The sequence below is a fragment of the Eschscholzia californica genome, unplaced genomic scaffold (assembly GCF_041429995.1).
Source record: "Eschscholzia californica isolate CP2 unplaced genomic scaffold, dmEscCali1.0.p SCAF_1, whole genome shotgun sequence".
In the NCBI taxonomy this organism is placed as follows: Eukaryota; Viridiplantae; Streptophyta; class Magnoliopsida; order Ranunculales; family Papaveraceae; genus Eschscholzia; species Eschscholzia californica.
Genome location: NW_028238198.1, coordinates 53,019,819 through 53,039,948, shown reverse-complemented (window position 1 = coordinate 53,039,948; position 20,130 = coordinate 53,019,819).

Here is a 20,130-nt window from a genome sequence, read left to right as displayed (position 1 = left end):
GCCCTACAGGCACGGGCTATACCCTAGTTATGTAGAAATGGCATTTATATTAATTTTTAAAAGTTCAGTTAAAGGGTTATTATAGTGATTTACATTTTCGCAGCTTAAATATGGGAGATAATCGAATCACAAGGAGATAATAGAGGAAATGGGTTAATTAGTTTCAGGTTCCTACCATTTAATATTCATCATCTCCTCTGTTAGTACTAAAAGTCGCGGAAACTATCGAACCTATCCTAGAAATTGATCCGATTATGATAATTAATCGAAAAGCTATGTCAAAACTAAATATGCAAACAAAATTAACGAGGTTCGGCTTAAAGCCTACGTCCTCGGGTGAACAAGAAAACTTTATTGAAGGATAGATGAAGACGACTCACACAACCCGCAAGTTCGTCCCAAGATGGTACCGTATAGAAATTAACCGTCTATATTAGATCTTTGACGACCGAGAAATTAAACACCGCTCAAAACTACGAACAAAATTTCTCTCTGACTTGCTCTTTCTCTAGCTCTCTCTAAAGAATAGTTGTTGTATTTGTTGTTGTGTATTACCAATACGCAAAACCCCCTATATATAGCTTTTATCCACTGACTATTATGTCCAAACAACCTCTTTAATTTTATAAACCAATTCACAATTAGAAACCACCTCTTCCAATTGGAAACCGCAAACCGCCTCTTCCAATTAGAAACCGTAAACCGCCTCTTCCAATTAGAAACCATTAGAAACCGCCTTTCCCAATTAGAAAACCGCCTCTCACAATTCTCCACTCATACACAATTTGATACACTTCAAATTTTGAACGAAACACCAGGATACTCCTTGTAAGATATATCTGCTTCTTGTAACTTCATCTGACTGCACCATATGACCATGGCTGTACGTACTATTTTATAGGATCAAGCCTACCGTAGTTCTACCAACCCTTCACATAAAATTTATCAGGCCGCCATTACCCCCTTTCGGGGAACTTAACACGAGCTGATTTGTAGCAATTCCAAGCAATGCTGAAACTTGCTACACGTCACCACTTTAGTCAACATGTCCGCGGGATTCTCATCTGTGTGAACCTCCATGAGAGAAACATCACCTTCCTCTACGACATCTCGTACGAAGTGATACCTGACATCGATATGCCTAATACAAGCATGATGAACCTAATACTTCGCCAAGGGGATCGCACTTTTAGAAACCAAAAACCGCCTCTTTCACAAACCAAAACCGCCTATAGAGTTTGTGAAACCGCCTATTAGAAAAGCCAAGAAACCGCCTCTTACAATTCTCCACCTCGTTCACAATTTGATACACTTCAAATTTTGGACGAACACCAGGATACTCCTTCTGAGATATATCTATTTCTTGTAACTTCATCCGATTGGACCATATGACCATGGCTGCCTACGTACCCTTTTATAGGATCAAGTCTGCCGTAGTTTTACCAACCCTTCAAATAAAATTTACCTTGTCGCCATTACGCCCTTTCGCGCAACTTAACATGAGCCGATTTGTAACAATTCCAAGCAATGCTGAAACTTGCTACACGTCACCACTTTAGTAAACATGTCCGCGGGATTCTCATCTGTGTGAACCTTCATGAGAGAAACATCACCTTCCTCTACGACATCTCGTACGAAGTTGATGTAGACGCAGCGGAATAAAAATAAGAACAATAAAATAAACGAAGAACTTTAAAGAAAACGATAAATAAACTAAAACTTGATTAACTTCAATGGTTTTTCTCTTCAATATATCCAGAATAAACAAGACTGGACTCCCTTTTATAGATTACTAGACTTTCCCAGATAGACACAAACTGGTCTTTCCTAAATAATAGAAACACTAAATTAATGTAACTTCCTAAACTAAGATTCATTATGAATCTTCCATAAAATAAAAACTTCCTAAACCTAGCTAATCTGGCCGACTAGGCCGTGGGCACGCGTGGACGTGGGCCCACGCGATATGCGCCTGCATCAGCTCCCCGCGCCCCAGATGGTTCGCCCCGAACCGTTTCGAAAAAAAAAAAAAAAATTTGATGCACCCGTATACGAGTAACCTTGTCATGGCGATCCGTAATTCCCACTTTGCACGAAATTTGCTGAAATTTCAAAGAAGACAAATATAGACCAATTCACCGACTAGAATCTGAAACCCATGATGTGAAATATCCCGCAAAATCAATTGCAGGAAACAAACTTCTAACAAATTTCTACATCTCTCGTCATCTAGTAATTCAATGAAGAGGATCATAATACTCACATTATTCTCTCTAAAAAATTCAACCATGTAATTTGTCATCTTATCGAGGCTTCAACCAACTAGTGAAGAATAAAAAATGTTGATCGTGCCATCTTCCCATGGTAAAATTTGCCACTTAACAATCTTCAAGAAGGTGTGAAGTAACATGAACAAGTATGAAGAGAGACTTATTGTAGCAATTCCCAAAAGTTCTTCACCAAGAGACGAAGTATCAACGAAACCAACTCTAATAAAGGTATCGGCTATGACCCTCAAAAACTAGCTTACCACGTTCATCTTCCTGAAGTTTGGAAATCATAACTTGTCAAGTTAGACAATACCGTAATTAAAGCTTCCCTTACTCGAAATAACCGAGTAGTTGAAAAACCTCCTAAGAACATTTTATCGAGCACGTGGTGGACGCCTTCCGATTGATTCCGTGAAGAAAACCAAGAGCTTGGAATTAATGCACGTGGATTCCCAACCAATGACTGAATAGCCCTCTCAATAAGTTCATTAATCTTCTTGTTGTCAAGTCTCAAATACAGTAAGATTAATTGGTTGCAAGCTAAGGTTGTGATTGGAGATTCGAGGTCCCTCGATATGTTAAAAACTGCTTCTGTCTTTTTTATGGTATCAACAACGACACAATTAGCAAGGAATGACTTATAGACTACTTTCCTTTTGAATGACTTGGAAATCAAATCTAAATACTTCTGAGCAATTTGTAGGCCTTGTAGTTTAGCAATTAAATCAACTAGAGAAGCATAGTCTCTTTCCATGAAGGTGAGCCGTTCATTTGACTCCAACAACTGGGATAATTGAAGCGCCTTTGCATACATGTGACGCTGACAAAGATTGAACATGGACAGTGAGATAACCGAACGGTCCAATGAGTTTCCTTCCTCAACAAACTTATCAAGGACACCACTAATATTCAGTGATGGTGCAACATATAGAACTTTGAATAAATTAGGATATCTTCTCTTTTAGGAATCATCATGTTCGTCCTCCATTAGACCAGGAGTGTCAACATTAAGGTCCTGAATATCTTCTCGTCCATGTGAAGCTACTACATTAATCTTCCTTTTACTCTCTCGTTTCTTAGAAATAGAATCAACTCTACCATTAGGCAATTCCAATCCATTACCACCAATGTATCTCAAGCATACTTTCAATATCACTATTTTATCATCTTCACGAAATAATCTTGAAGCCGATTTTCTCTCTGTTTCTTCAGAAACATAACAACCCTTCTTGTTGTGTTTTTTTAATTTATCTGAATCGGCAGAGGGTTTAACAACAACTGTACATATGGAAGGAGTGCAATTAGTTTTGATTTGGGTTTTTCTGTTGTTTCCATGGGTTTAGTGGTTTCACCGGTACAAACAATAGTGATAGGTTTGATATTAGGGTTTCCATCATTGGTATGTGAATCAACAAAAGATTGAGAATTTAATTCCCAACCGGAATCGTATGTATAAGAGAAGTAAGAATTTTTGGGAGGGGTAGTTACCTCATGTTTCTCTGCAATAGGTGTTGATTTAGTAGTTGCGTCTTCGTCTTCGATCGTCTGACCCGGCTTTATAAAAGAATACAAAATTGGATTCTTATCTTCATCAGCAGCTAATGCAGCTGCAACAACTTCCCAATCGTCGACACAGTCATAATCTTCGTCGTAGCTCACTGTTCCATCACAACTACAACTACTAGGAAGTATTTTATGATTCGAAACGAGAATTTATTCTCCCGGAACTGCATATGAATCAAATAATTGATTCGGACTTGGTTGTTTCGTATCACGTCTATGGTTTCGGTGTGATGAAGGGAAGTTACTTCCTTCTTCTTCTTCCTCCGTTGACTGAATTTTGTTCTTTTTTTCCATAACTTCTCCTTCAATATTATCAATCTTAGTGATTGAAGTAACTTCGGAGAACTGTCTTCCAGATTAAATTTTTGTTTCGAGACATGACAAATATTCATCGAGAGGAAGAAAACCATACCTGAGGATGCTTTTCAACGTCGTCCAATCGTCTATGATTTGTTTTCCTTCGTCAATGAGTCTCCATTGTATTGCATTGAATTGTACATTAATTCTTTTGGACATATGTTGTTCAACCAAAAAAACTTTATCATTGTCATGAACTTCTTGATTTCTGAACCAATCTTCCATGCGTTGAATCTAGAAATTTATATGGAATTGACCTTCGAAGAGTGGAATTTTAGAAACTTGATGAATTTTTCTTTCATCCTTCCGATCCATATAAAATTGAATTGTATCTCTAATTGAATCCCAACATAAACGTGGAAATTTTTTCCAACATTCAAGAGGAGATGTATCCATAGATTTTTTTTTTTTTTTTGAGAAATAAAAAAAACAATTCCAGAATTTTGATGGCTCTGAATACCACTTGATGTAGAGGCAGCGGAATTTAAATAAGAACAATAAAATAAACGAAGAACTGTAAAGAAAACGATAAATAAACTAAAACTTGATTAACTTCAATGGTTTTTCTCTTTAATATATCCAGAATAAACAAGACTGGACTCCCTTTTATAGATTACTAGACTTTCCCAGATAGACACAAACTGGTCTTTTCTAAATAATAGAAACACTAAATTAATGTAACTTCCTAAACTAAGATTCATTATGAATCTTCCATAAAATAAAAACTTCCTAAACCTAGCTAATCTGGCCGACTAGGCCGTGGGCACGCGTGGACGTGGGCCCACGCGATATGTGCCTGCACCAGAAGTGATACCCGACATCGATATGCTTAGTACGAGCATGATGAACCTGATTATTCGTCATGTGAATCGCACTTTGACTATCACACTATACATCTACGCACTCCTTCTTAATCCCTAGATCATCCAGAAGACCCCACAACCACAATGCTTCCTTCACACCCTCGGCCATAGCCATATAGATAACGCAACTGTAGATTGTAACATCGAACGCCAACTAACTGGATTACCATGTACCCTACATACATAACCAGTAGTAGATCGTCTTCTATCTAGATCGCTAGCATAATCCAAGTCAACATAACCTCTTACCTGACATGTGTCTCCATCAAAGCACAAACCCGTATCAACGGTACCCTTTAAGTACCTCAAAACTCACTTCACAGCTTCCCAATATGTCTTCCCCAGGTTTGCCATAAACCTACTAACCACACTGACCGCTTGTGAAATATCTGGACGAGTACACACCATAGCGTACATCAAGCTGCCAACTGCACTAGCATACGGTACACGGTCCATATGATCCTTCTCCACCGTATTAGTGGGAGATTGTCTTCCTGAGAGCCTGAAGTTTGGTGCCTAAGGTGTTAACACCGCCTTCGCATTCTGCATCCCGAATCGAGAAACTACTCGTTCGATGCAACCTTTCTGATTCAAATACAGTTTCTTACTTGACTACTCTCTCTTAATCTCCATTCCCAGTATCTTCTTTGTAGCGCCCATGTCTTTCATCTCAAACTCTTGACTGAGTTGAGATTTCAACTTATCTATCTCCACCTTGCTTCAAGAAGCAATAAGCATGTCATCCACATACAAAAGGAGATAAATAAAGTCACCTTTGTGAAGCTTCTTGATGTATACACAACAATCATAGTCACTTCTGAGAAAACCATGCTTTAGCATGAAAAAATCAAATCGTTTATACCCTTGGCGAGGGGATTATTTTAATCCGTAAAGAGACTTCCTCAAACGACATACTTGATTTTCTTTACCCTCAACCTTGTATCCCTCAGGTTGAGCCATATAAATTTCTTCTTCTTGATCACCGTGAAAGAAGGCGGTTTTAACATCGAGTTGTTCCAGCTCAAGATCACTGTGAGCAACAATACTCAATAGCACCCGAATAGAAGTATGTTTCACGACCGGGGAGTTAATCTCATTGTAGTCGACCCCTTCTTTTTGTGCATAACCCTTGGCCACTAGTCTTGCCTTATACCTTGTACCCTTCATCTCGGAAGAATCCTCTTTCTTCTTGTACACCCATTTACAACCAATAACAGACTTCCCTTCGGGAAATGGGACAACCTCCCATGTCTTGTTCTTGTGAAGAGACTCCATCTCTTCTTGCATAGCAACCAACCAACTCTCTATTTCCTCCGCGATAATATCTTGTTTGAAGGTGACCGGCTCGTCGTCTTCCACCGAGAGTGCATATTCAACCACATTTGCCTGCCCATAATGCCTAAGAGGTTTGTCTGACCCTAACCTCTGTACCGGCTTATATAACTGTTTCGGCCTAGTGTGTATCGAAACATCCTGTTGTTGTTGTTGTAAAACTTGTGTACCTGATGTGACACGAAAATGTCACATTTGGAGAGCCTAACTTAGAGTAATTAGTCCTTTTTGAGTGTTATCAATAAAATTTTATGTGTTTTTCATGTTAGGTACTTATTTTGTAGTTAAGCATGTGATTCGGAATAAAGGAGCGAATTATCACTATCATTTCATGTGCCGAAAATGAGAGTAAAAGACTTCAAGCAAATCAAATAACAAGTATAGTCAATGACGAGTCCGACGGTGAAAACGGTATTCAATTCGGAGTTCGGACGGGGAAGATGTGGAAGAAAGAAGTCCGAGGGTATTCTAGTCCTTTGTAAGAATTTGAAGATGTAGAGACAAGGATGGAGGCACTCTCTTGGTTTCTAAATCAAAGCCCAAAACCAAGTCCAAGCCCAAGAAATATTAAGAGAAGAAGAATTGGGTAGAGATTTTATAGGCACCCATTTGTGGTCTAAAGACTTAGTCAATTTTGACTAAGTCTAGGGTTTGACTCAAGTTAGAGAAAAGGGGGTCAAAGACACTATTCATCTTCTTCATCATTCAACAACCAAGCAAGAGAGAGAAAAAGGAGGCTAAAGGTTAGGGTTTTCTTGTTCTTGAGTTTAGGGTTTGATAGAGAGGAAAAAACGAGAGAAGGAAGAGGAGGCCGGCCAAGGCTGGCCGGCCAAGCTAGGCCGGCCTAGCTTTGGCCGGCACACATGGTCGCGGGAGCAGCCGGACTGCAGCTTGGAGGAAGCTTCCAGCAGCTGCTAAGGCCGGAACCGGAGCACGCACAGCACGGACGCGTCGTGCAGCTTTCTCGGACCGGCAGCAGCATGTGACAGCAGCGACCAGCAGCTGCTCCTGCTTGAAAGCAACTCGGGTGGAAGCTTCCATGCTCGGATGTGCTCGGTTCTTCACGGGAAGCTTGTCCAAGGTCGCGGCTGCAACTCGGACTACTAGGGATGGCTCGGACCAAGGTGTTATAGCCGGATCTAAGCTTCCTTTGGCCGGAAATCTTGATTTTGGCCGGAAACCTAACTTTCTTTGATCGGATTTTCGTGGTGTTCCGGCAACTTTCTTGATTCAAAACCTTAGGGCTTTTACTCCCCATGTCTTGATCTATCTTCCCATGTAGTTTGATTTGATTTTGGTGGAAAAATCTCTAGAGAGAGAAAGCTTGATGAAGCTTTAATGGTGGATGTTCTTGAGATGGAGAAGATGATGATGAGTGCTATGGGGAAATCTGATTTTTACTCGGGGACACCCAAATTGCATTTTTAAAGGGAAATCCAGAAAATCGCTACGGGGAGATCGACTACACTTAGAGACTCATTTTTCTCGACGAACCTAGCCTCGAGCCACATCGAAAAAGGGGGATTTCTCTTATCATTTCTTTTCATTTATTACTTATTCACCATGTTAGCTAAATCAAGTGTGTCGATTATATGAGATGAAATGTGATGAATTTGTGATTATGTTTAATATGATTTGATGTTTTGATTATGAATTGATGTTCATTTGATTCGATTATCGTTTTGATCGTATTTTCATATGTCTTGTCATGCACTTCACATAGTTAATAGACGAAACGAAGTATTCGATATCGATCGTAGTCTAAGTCATATTTTCATGTGTCTTGTCATGCACTTCACATAGTTAGGCGACTAGACGACACTTTCGGTGACTCGGGATTAACCGATTTAGACGTTTGTTTGACTAAGTATGATCTCCGGATATACATAGTACTTAGAGACATCTACTTTAGGAGTCGAATATCGATTGTACCTTGACACATCAAATCGGACTACACATAGTCGTAGGTTTATCATTATGGATTCCCGGACTTCGACACCTCTCTCACTTATTTGTTGCCCGAATCGAGTCTTACCGTCTCCCGACTCTTGTTCCTCCAACTCTTCTCTCGAATCTCTCTCGCCCGTTTACTTTTATTGTTTAGTTTAGTTTATTTTACTTGTTTGCTTTATTCTCTTATCACCTTATTCGATCAAACTCCCATTTATTTTTGTTTCCTTTCCTTTTTAGTCTAAGTTAGCTTGAAATATCTAGACCGAGGGACAAGACTCTTCGATATCCAACCTACCTTCCTATCCTTAGATCGATCCCGGCTTTGCCGGATTACTACTTGATACCTCCGCTTGGGTGTGTAACCTTTTCGGGTGCATCAAGTACCTTCCCCTTGAACCTCCTCATGCTCGGGTTCATCAATTTTCTCATCCTGAGTATTATCCACCTGATCATGATTCCTAGAAACCCGTTGGTCTTCGGCTTCTACTTGAACTTTAGTATACCCAACGTCACCATAATTAGGCACCGTAGCTTTCGCCATAGCTATAATAGATGACTCATCAAACACAACATCTATACTGATTACAAACTTCTTATCTTCCGTACGCTATAGCCGATAACCCTTGACTCCTGTAGCATATCCTAAGAAAATTGCCTTCTTTGCTCTATTATCAAGTTTGTTACATTTGACATGGTAATAGGTCGTACAACCGAAAACCCTAAGTCTCCCGTAATCTACATGTTCACCTGACCATACCTCGTAAGGTATGCTGCCATCTAAAGAAGAATCTGGAGATCCGTTCACAATATAACAAGCTGTAGCAACAGATTCTGCCCACCATTCTACGCCTAATCCCGAATTGGAGCGCATACCTCTAGCCTTCTCAAGTAGTGTACGGTTCAATCTCTCTGCGACTCCATTCTGCTGAGGTGTGTTTACTACTGTCCAGTGCCTGACAATGCCTTCCTGATTACAAAACTCCTTGAATACCCCATCCGTGTACTCGGTCCCATTATCTGATCTTAACGTCTTCAGCTTTCGACCAGTTTTGTTCTCAACCATCGCTTTCCACACCAGAAACGTGTTGAATACCTCATTCTTATGCTTCAGAAAATAAAGCCAGACATATCTCGAATGATCATCAACGTATGTAACAAAGTACCTGGAACCACCCTTGGAAGCTAACTTTGCCGGTCCCCAGACATTGGTATGTACGTAGTCTAATACCTCTTTGCTCCTGCTTTCTTGTAGAGAACGTCACCCTGTGTGCCTTCCCGAGCAGACAATGCTCACAAAACTCCATGCAAGGCTTCTTCATGTCCTTCAACAAGCCTTTCCCGCACATCGAAGATAGACCCTTTTCTGACATATGCCCAAGGCGCATATGCCAAAGCCTCGTACTAGCCGTTGGATACCTTCCATCGATTCCTACTGTTACATCTCTCGTAATTGTTGTCCCCAAAAGTTTGTATAAATTATCGTAACGAGTACCTCTCATCACCACCAAAGAACCCTTACCACTTTTATGGAGCCATTCTCTATAATTATCTTATAGCCGTTCCGCTCTAAGGCACCAAGGGAAATTAGATTTTTCTGCCAATTGGGTATGTGTCTTACGTCCGTCAATGTTCCCACTACTCCATCATGCATCTTGATACGTATTGTTTCGAGTCCCATAGTTTTACATATATTATCATTACCCATTATAACTGTACCGCCATCTATACTCCTATAGGTAATAAACCACTTCGTATTTGGACACATGTGGTGTGACGCCTCTGAATCAAGAATCCACTTATCGGAGATATTCTCAGACACCTCTGTCACCAAGAAACATTCGTCCGAGTCTTCTGACACATATCCCGCCTCTTGCATCTCTTGTTTCTCCTTGTAGCCTTCGTTCTTCTGCTTCAACTTTCTCTTAGGAGCCGCTTTAAAGTGGTCAAGCTCACCATAACTAAAGCACGTTTTTTTTGAAAGAGCCTCTAGATTTGGATTTAGATTTCCTGCCCTTTCCCTTTCCTCTTTCACTACTCCTCCCCCTTGTTGCAAACAACCCTTGTACTTGATCCTTGTCTACTCCACCCGACGTCATACTGCTGGTAGCAACCTTACGAAGGTCATCTACTAATAACGAATTTCTCGTCTCTTCCATGAATGATCCCTACGAGGAACACTGGGCTCTTGTTAAACGAATTTTGCGGTATTTAAAATCCACTTTGCAATATGGACTTCACTTACAAAGACCAACTGATATAACTATAAACGCATATGTTGATGCGGATTAGGCTGGAAATTTAGATGATCGAAGATCCACAAGTGGTTGTTGTATTTACTTTCGCGGTAATATAATCTCATGGAGTGCTCGAAAACAGAAAACAGTTTCAAAATCTAGTACGGAAGCCGAATACCGTGGTATCGCCATTGCAACTTCAGAATTAGTTTGGATAGAATCTTTACTAAAGGAACTCATAATTCTTTCTCCTCCTCCACAATTATGGTGTGACAACTTGGGTGCTACGTATCTTACAGCAAATCCTATATTTCATGCTCGTACGAAGCATATCGAGATAGACTTTCATTTTGTACGTGAACGTGTTGCTAGAAAACAATTAAATGTCCAATTCATCTCATCCAAAGATCAAATAGCAGATATTTTCAAAAAGGGACTCGGCTCACCAAGGTTTGATGTTCTTAGAAGCAAGTTAAGCGTTCGTCCACTCCCGCTTAACTTGAGGGGGGGTGTCAATCCAATCACATAATTCTCTATCTCAATTAAAGGGAAATATTTTTCACATATTCACTCCCAATCACAAATATATTTACACCCTTTATTCTCTCTAGATCAATCACAATATATTCGTAATATTCCTTTGATTACTAGAATTATTCTTTTAGATTTGATTTTAGAATTTTAAATCTATGTAATCTGTCCATATATAGATGTATTGTATTACTATATAATGAGAACCTCACACACTGATTTAGTGTCCAAGAGAAAATTCAAATATTTATTTCTCTACAAGTAGAAACTAAAGGACTAACTCCCAATCTGTTGAAGCTGTTGCGGAGAAACTCTAGAGGTCACCACACTCATATGTTCATTTAATGTTTTATGGCTGCTGAGTGGTGCTTCTGTTCCATCTCCAATTCCTTTTATATTGTATATCTTGCTAACTACTGTGCTACTTTGCCTTTATTCGATCTCACTAATCACTTGTCGTAAGACCTCTTTATATGGCTTGCTCGCACCACGAAATACCCGGTTATTTCGTGCAGTCCAGATGTTATAGATATAGGCTGTGAAGACCATACTCCCCAATCATTCCATTATCGAGTCACCACGAAAGGTATCTATACACCAATATGATCTCCTCTAACCATGTTCCTGTATGATTTCGATGAATACCTAGCATGAGTAATAGTTCTGTCCATATTGTGAGCAGTCGCGGACCCAGAAAATTTTATTTCTGGGGGCACATTTAAATAGATTACATAGTAAAAGAAAAAAAATACCAACACCGATGACGAATTGCTGAACATCATTAAGAACCTCTATCGAAATTAGCTATAAGTAGATTATTAAAAAAGAATTATGTGTCGTCAAACCTAATGATATCTATATGTCATAACAATATCCTCCACTGATTAGGCTACGAAACCTAAACATAAATAATTAGTACAGTTAAATTGTATAGGCAAACATTTATGTAAGAATAATATGTTAATAAATAATTTCTTATCTTTAAGAAATCCTCATAATTCATATTTTGTAATATACTAAATTTTTTTTTGTTGAACTAAGATAGACTATATTTAAAAAGAATATAGTAATAAAACATACATAAAAAAATAAAACATACATAAAAATGAGGGTTGGAAAGACATATGCGTAATATGGGGTTACGAACAACTCTACTAGATATTGAATGAATTCTAGCTGAAGGAAAAGTCAAACTTGAATTTACAAAGGAATTTAAACAAAGAAAAATCTGATTAGAAAGTTGGAGTTATAATAAAATTTGAGGTGCCAAAGTGACAACTTAAAAAAAGTAGTGGTTGATTTTAAAGTCTTCGTCGAAAGTGATATTGGCGTTGCATATGTTCATACTCTACTTCTAAAGTTGCCTTTGGATGGGCGCCAACAACTTCAATGGGGCGCATTTAAAACCACCCAAAACAAATTATTCAAACAAATAGAAGGAAAGGGGTATCCACTACTTTTTTTAAGTTGTCACTTTGGCACCTCAAATGTTCATACTCTACTTCTAAAGTTTGCCTTTGGATGGGCGCCAACAACACTTCAATGGGGCGCATTTAAAACCACCCAAAACAAATTATTCAAAACAAATAGAAGGGAAGGGGTATGGTCAGTTTCGAAGCCGTGACCAACAATGCAGACAACAAGTGATGTCTCCAACGAGCCAAAGATCTGTATTGCTTATATAGTGCGAATACAATTATTTCAACTAGCGAAGCTTGGAAAATTTGGAGCCATAGTCCTTTCTGATTAGGGGTCGTGGGGGCACGTGACCCCATAGGCCCCAACGTGGGTCGGCCCCTGATTGTGAGCGAATAAGAACACTAAAAAGTGAGTTGTTCGTCTGTCTCTAAACTCGAGGACAGATTTCATTTCACCTCTAGACCCCATGCCCGCAACTTAGTCTTATTTTTCAAACTCCGTTTAAGAGCAATCGATGCTATAAACGAGTGTTTCGGTCCCCCCCCCCCCTCTTTACACCACACTAGTCTCGTCCACGATAGTTTATCACCTTTTCGTCTAATAGAGTTATATGTATCCTTCACCATGTAGTCACCCGATGTAGTAACTTTCTACACCACCTTGTCCCTCTCTAGACCTCCCACTTCAACTGTTTGTAGAGTATTAAACACATTAGGCTGTCATGGTGTTGTCCATTTTGCACTAAACAAACCACCCAACAAAAGAGAGAGAATAACATACTAAGGTCTGTTAGTCGTTATAAACATTAGGCTTGACGTCACTTAGTTACACTTCCGATACACAATATATTTGTAACTGATTTTGACACCTCGAATACACCACCACGCATGATCTGGGTACCGATGTAAATGCACACATCACTACTTTTCCAGCCGAGGCCTTGAGAAAACAAAAGAAGAGATTGATCAAAATCAAGAGTAGTTAAGACATTTGTGATTGTCAACGCGTTGAAGCCTCTGCCTTTTCTAACTTGAACATGAAATATCACTACAAATTTGTACAAAAAATAAAGCAATATATGGATCTTTTATTCATTTTATTGAGTAATCACTGTGGCCCAAGACCACTCAACACTGGTATCAGAGCCCAGGTAAAAACAAGTCTCGGCCCAATAACTATTGAAGTTAAGAGTCAATGTGTGAGGGGTAGATTGTTAGGTTAATTCCACATTGGTTGTGGAAGGGGCAGGATGTGTGTTAATAAGTGTGGGAAAAGCCTTACCTCTTGAGCTAGCTTTTGGGGTAAGAGAGGCCCAAGACCACCCAACACTGGTATCAGAGCTAAGGTTGAATTTATTGTTCAGAAATATGGAAGTGAATACAAATTGCATGATTAGTTTAGATAGAGAAAACTATTTGATGTGGAAAGCAAAAATGGAAGATTTGTTATACTGCAAAGACCTAGCTACACCCGTTGAAAATCGTGGTACAAAATCGATGAAGATAGATGAAGAAGACTGGAAGGTGTTAGATCGAAAAGTTGTTGGATTTATTCGACAATGGGTGGAACCCAGTGTTTTTCATCATGTATCGACGGAGACGTCCGCTTTTAGACTATGGAGGAAAATAGAATTATACGATCAGAAGTGGTATCAGACCTAGGCCCACACGTGATAGGCTTAAAAGCCACACGTGTTCCACGTCACCCGTAAAGAAAAAAAACACACGTGTTAGGTTCAAAGAACGCCACACATGAGGGGGCGTGTCCTCTCAACTCATTGCCAATTGGTTTTGAGTTGGATGACCACAAACTTAAAATGGTATCAGAGCAGAACGCATGAATCGCACTATTATGGAGAGGATCAGATGTATGCTCTCAGAAGCAAAGCTGCCTAAAAGCTTCTGGGGTGAGGAAATGCGTACTGCATGTTATCTGATCAATTTATCACCTTCAGCACCATTAGATGGAGATGTAGCTGAGAGAGTGTGAGCTGGGAAAGAAGTCAGTTATGGACACCTAAGGGTGTTTGGTTGCAGGGCTTTTGTGCATATATCTAAAGATCAAAGAACAAAGTTTGATGATAAAGCCAAGCAATGCATCTTTTTAGGGTATGGAGATGAGAAATACATGTACAGGTTATGGGATCCAGTCGATAAGAAGATTATTAGAAGTAGAGATGTGGTCTTTCTTGAAAATCGAACTATCGAGGACTTCGGGAAAGTTCAGAAGCATGAGAATCATAGTAATGATCTCATTGATCTAGATCCACATTTCTCTTCTAGGTTATGCATGATAATGCAGGTGAAGAACAAAATCATGAAGATGTTCCTATAGGTGATGATGATGAGCAAGGAATGGAAGTTCAACATGAACCACCAGCTGAATTGAGAAGATCAACTAGAGAGAGAGCACCATCTACCAAGTATCCTCCACACGAGTATGTGATGGTAACAGATAGTGGAGAACCACAGTGTTATGAAGAAACCCTAGATGATGAACACAAGAAGGAGTGGTTGAAAGCTATGCAAGATGAGATTGAATCATTGCATAAGAACAACACTTTTAAGTTGGTTGAAAAACCTAAGAATAAGAAAATTCTTAAAATAAGTGGGTTTTCAAAATCAAAACCGAAGAAAGAAATTCACAACCACGGTATAAGGCACGCCTAGTGGTGAAAGGATTTGGGCAGAAGAAGCTTATTGATTTTGATGAGATTTTATCTCCGGTGGTGAAGATGTCCTTTATACAGTTAGTATTGGGATTGGCTGCAAGTATGAACCTAGAAATTGAGCAACTAAATGTCAAGACCGCTTTCCTTCATGGTGACTTGGAGGAAGATGTGTATATGGAACAACCAATAGGGTTTGAAGTTAAAGGTAAGGAACACTTAGTTTGTATTAGGGTTTCCATCATTGGTATGTGAATCAACAAAAGATTGAGAATTTAATTCCCAACTGGAATCGTATGTATAAGAGAAGTAAGAATTTTTGGGAGGGGTAGTTACCTCATGTTTCTCTGCAATAGGTGTCGATATAGTAGTTGCGTCTTCGTCTTCGATCGTCTGACCCGGCTTTATAAAAGAATACAAAATTGGATTCTTATCTTCATCAGCAGCTAATGCAGCTGCAACAACTTCCCAATCGTCGACACAGTCATCATCTTCGTCGTAGCTCACTGTTCCATCACAACTACAACTACTAGGAAGTATTTTATGATTCGAAACGAGAATTTCTTCTCCCGGAATTGCATATGAATCAAATAATTGATTCGGACTTGGTTGTTTCGTATCACGTCTATGGTTTCGGTGTGATGAAGGGAAGTTACTTCCTTCTTCTTTTTCCTCCGTTGACTGAATTTTGTTCCTTTTTTCCATAACTTCTCCTTCAATATTATCAATCTTAGTGATTGAAGTAACTTCGGAGAACTGTCTTCCAGATTCAATTTTTGTTTCGAGACATGACAAATATTCATCGAGAAGAAGAAAACCATATCTGAGGATGCTTTTCAACGTCGTCCAATCGTCTATGATTTGTTTTCCTTCGTCAATGAGTCTCCATTGCATTGCATTGAAATGTACATTAATTCTTTTGGACATATGTTGTTCAACCAAAAAAACTTTATCATTGTCATGAACTTCTTGATTTCTGAACCAATCTTCCATGCGTTGAATCCATAAATTTATATGGAATTGAGCTTCGAAGAGTGGAATTTTAGAAACTTGATGAATTTTTCTTTCATCCTTCTGATCCATATAAAATTGAATTGTATCTCTAATTGAATCCCAACATAAACGTGGAAAATTTTTCCAACATTCAAGAGGAGATGTATCCATAGATTTTTTTTTTTTTTTTGAGAAATAAAAAGAAAATTCTAGAATTTTGATGGCTCTGAATACCACTTGATGTAGACGCAGCGGAATTTAAATAAGAACAATAAAATAAACGAAGAACTGTAAAGAAAACGATAAATAAACTAAAACTTGATTAACTTCAATGGTTTTTCTCTTTAATATATCCAGAATAAACAAGACTGGACTCCCTTTTATAGATTACTAGACTTTCCCAGATAGACACAAACTGGTCTTTTCTAAATAATAGAAACACTAAATTAATGTAACTTCCTAAACCAAGCACCAAGACAGTGGTACAAAAAGTTTGAATCGTTCATGAAGGATCAAGGGTATCACAGGACGGCTTCAGGTCATTGTGTTTTTGTTCATAAATAACCTGATGGAGGTTTGATTATACTTCTGCTTTATGTTGATGATATGCTGATTGTTGGTCAGGATGCTAATAAAATTAGCAGGTTGAAGAAGGAACTAAACAAGTATTTCGATATGAAAGACTTGGGTCCAGCAAAACAAATTCTTGGTATGCATATCTCTCGTGATAGAAAAGCTGGAAAACTTTGGCTATCACAAGAAAGATACATTGAGAAGGTTTTAAAAAGGTTCAATATGACAAGACAAAACCAGTGAGTTGTCCATTAGCCAGTCACTTCAAGTTGACTCGTGATCAGTGTCCATCAACTAGAAGTGAGAAAGAAGAAATGGAGAAAATTCCTTATGCTTCAGCTGTAAGAAGCTTGATGTATGCAATGGTGTGTACGAGACCGGACATTGCATTTGTAGTTGGAGTAGTAAGCAGATTTCTTGCCAACCAGGCAAAGAGCATTGGTTAGCAGTGAAGTGGATTCTGAAGTATCTTAGAGGTACGTCTAAAGCTCGTATATATTTGGTAATGATAAGCCAGTATTAGTTAGTTACACAGATGTAGACATAGCAGGAGATGTAGACTCCAAAGGGTCCACATCTGGCTACTTATTTACATTTTCAGGGGGAGCAGTGTCATGGCAATCTAAATTACAAAAGTGTGTAGCTTTATCTACTACAGAGGCAGAATATATTGTCATTACAGAATGTTGCAAAGAGATGTTATGGATGAAGAGGCTCTTAGAAGAACTTGGTATGAAACAGAATAATTATGTTATTCATTGCGACAGTCAAAGTGCCATCCACCTCAGTAAGAATTCTAGTTTCCATTCAAAGTCCAAGCATATAAATGTGAGATACCAGTGGATCCAAGATGTTCTTGAAGAAAAGGTGTTGAAGATGGAGAAAATCCATACTGATGACAATGGTTCAGATATGATGACAAAACCATTACCCAAAGGCAAACATGAGCTATGTAGCAGTGTTGCAGGTTTGGGGATGGTAGATCCCTCTTCATAAGTCGGGAGGGGGAGTTTGTTGGGGTCCCTCCTTATAATAAAAGGACTCCTAGTTGGAATAGGATTTCCCTTATTCCTCGTTTGGGGAAAAACTAAAAACTTCTATTTTTTCAAGCCTAAAAATGAATTCCTAATTTTATTGGTAAACCTCCCTATTTATCATTATAAATAGGGAATGAAAGGGAAGAAATCATTAACAACTTCCAGAACAAAGAGAAGTCAGAGAAAGAGAGATTTCTGAAGTGGTTCTTTCTAGAGATATTGAAAGAGAAGAATATTGGTTTGAAGAAAAGAAGATTATTAATCTTGTGAAGCAATTTAGTTTGTGGTCATCTTCTTCAACCTTTAGTAATCTAGGATTTGTTCAAATCCTAAGAAGCAAGAGATTTCTATTTCTTTGTTTCTTTGTTCAGCTTATCCACCATAGTTTTGGTGAAGAGTTGTTATTTAAGAGTGTTTCTACGCATCTTGAAGAATTGGTTAATCCTCTATTTGTTTAGGGAAGAATTGTTATCCAAGAGTGTTTCCACACATCTTGAACAATTGGTTTATCCACCATAGGTATGGTGAAGAATTGCGTAACCCATTATTATTATTATAGTGGAAGATTTCTGGACTAAGTCCCGTGGTTTTTTTACCTTCTATCTTGGAGGGGTTTTTTGCCACGTTAAATAATCTTGGTGTCTCTACTTTTACCTCGCATCGTTTATCTTCATGTTCCTGAACAAGTCAATTAGGTTATTTTTCCTAACAATCACAACATAAAGAAGTTAAAAATCAAAATCTAGGATAAAACACTACCACTTCTACCATTCTTTCTTTTCTTCCATCTTCATTTTCGATATAAAATTCGATCCGGCTTTAGTCTTTCAAACCACCTTACACGTAATAGAGTGAAGTCTTCGAACTTGAGTTGTGATGTACCAAAGCTAGAATACGACTGATCTACTGATCAGATCTTCCTTAGGTTGGTAAGTTAGTTAGTGTTGTAAAGGATTGGCAAACTAGTAAAGCCTATATCACACTATACATAACTATTACTAGTAATCTTTCTTTCTCCTGCAGTGGTATGGGGCTTGATTCCAGAGTTTTGATAGGAAAAAGTAGGAAGCAAACGCAATAATACCACATATTATACAAGGTACTATTCTACTCCCTATGGATTTTATTTTTCCTTTAGTATGATGTTTAATTCATTGAGTACACTTGTCCATTATTTACTTTCTACGTGCTCTCATTTTATTTTTATTTCCAACTCTTGGTATTTGAATTTCAAAAAAGTTGAAAAGGTTTAAAATTTTTTGTGGCCCATATGCAGAGAATACTTGAAACTACAGTACCACAATCAAGATGTTATTTTGGAATTTATGCAAAAGGAAATCATTGGCAATTAAAATTGTGTTCAGTTTAATGTTGTTATCTAATCTAGAACTTTTCGGTAAATCATTGCCTTCAGATCTGTATTGATTTTCTTTTGATTCATTTACATATATGCTATAATGAAGATTCTGATATGTATTCATCTTGCAGGTAGTTAAGATAGGCAAAGAGAACATTGCTATACCATATGTCAACAGATCAATCTGAAGAATCCCAACAACAGAACCCAATGGTGGAAGGTGAAAAGAATGGAAACTAAATAGCTTCAATGATTACTTCAGGTTAAGAACTTAGTGTTTTCTATAAATATATATATGTGTATATTTGGTTTGGAAGCGATGACCTCAGAACGTGTATTAAGAGTAATCAATCAATAGAATGTGTTTTGTTTGATTTATTGTGTTACTTTGAGTTCTCATTTGTTTTGGTTTTCTGATTTTCAAATGGGGATAACAAAGCTGCAATATATTGCAGCTGGTATAGAGAGGTGTAGCACAATTTTTTTTTTCAGATTAGTTATTTGTAACGGCCAACAGGATACAAGCCATTACAGGATAAAAGCTGCAGGACACAAGTCATACTGTTGTCAAGGGCGGACCCACGTTGGGGCTTATGGGGTCACGTGCCCCCACGGCCCTTAATCGGAAAAGACTGTGGCTCCAAATATTCCAAGCTTCGCTAGTTGAAATAATTGTATTCGCACTATATAAGCAATACGGATCTTTGGCTCGTTAGAGACATTGTCGGTTGTCTGCATTGTTGGTCACGGCTTGGAAACTGACCATACCCCTTTCCTTCTATTTGTTTTTAATAATTTGTTTTTGGTGGTGTTAAATGTGCCCCATTGAAGTGTTGTTGGCGCCCATCCAAAGGTAAACTTTAGAAGTAGAGTATGAACATTTGAGGTGCCAAAGTGACAACTTAAAAGAAGTAGTGGATACCCCTTTCCTTCTATTTGTTTTGAATAATTTGTTTTGGGTGTTTGAAATGCGCCCCATT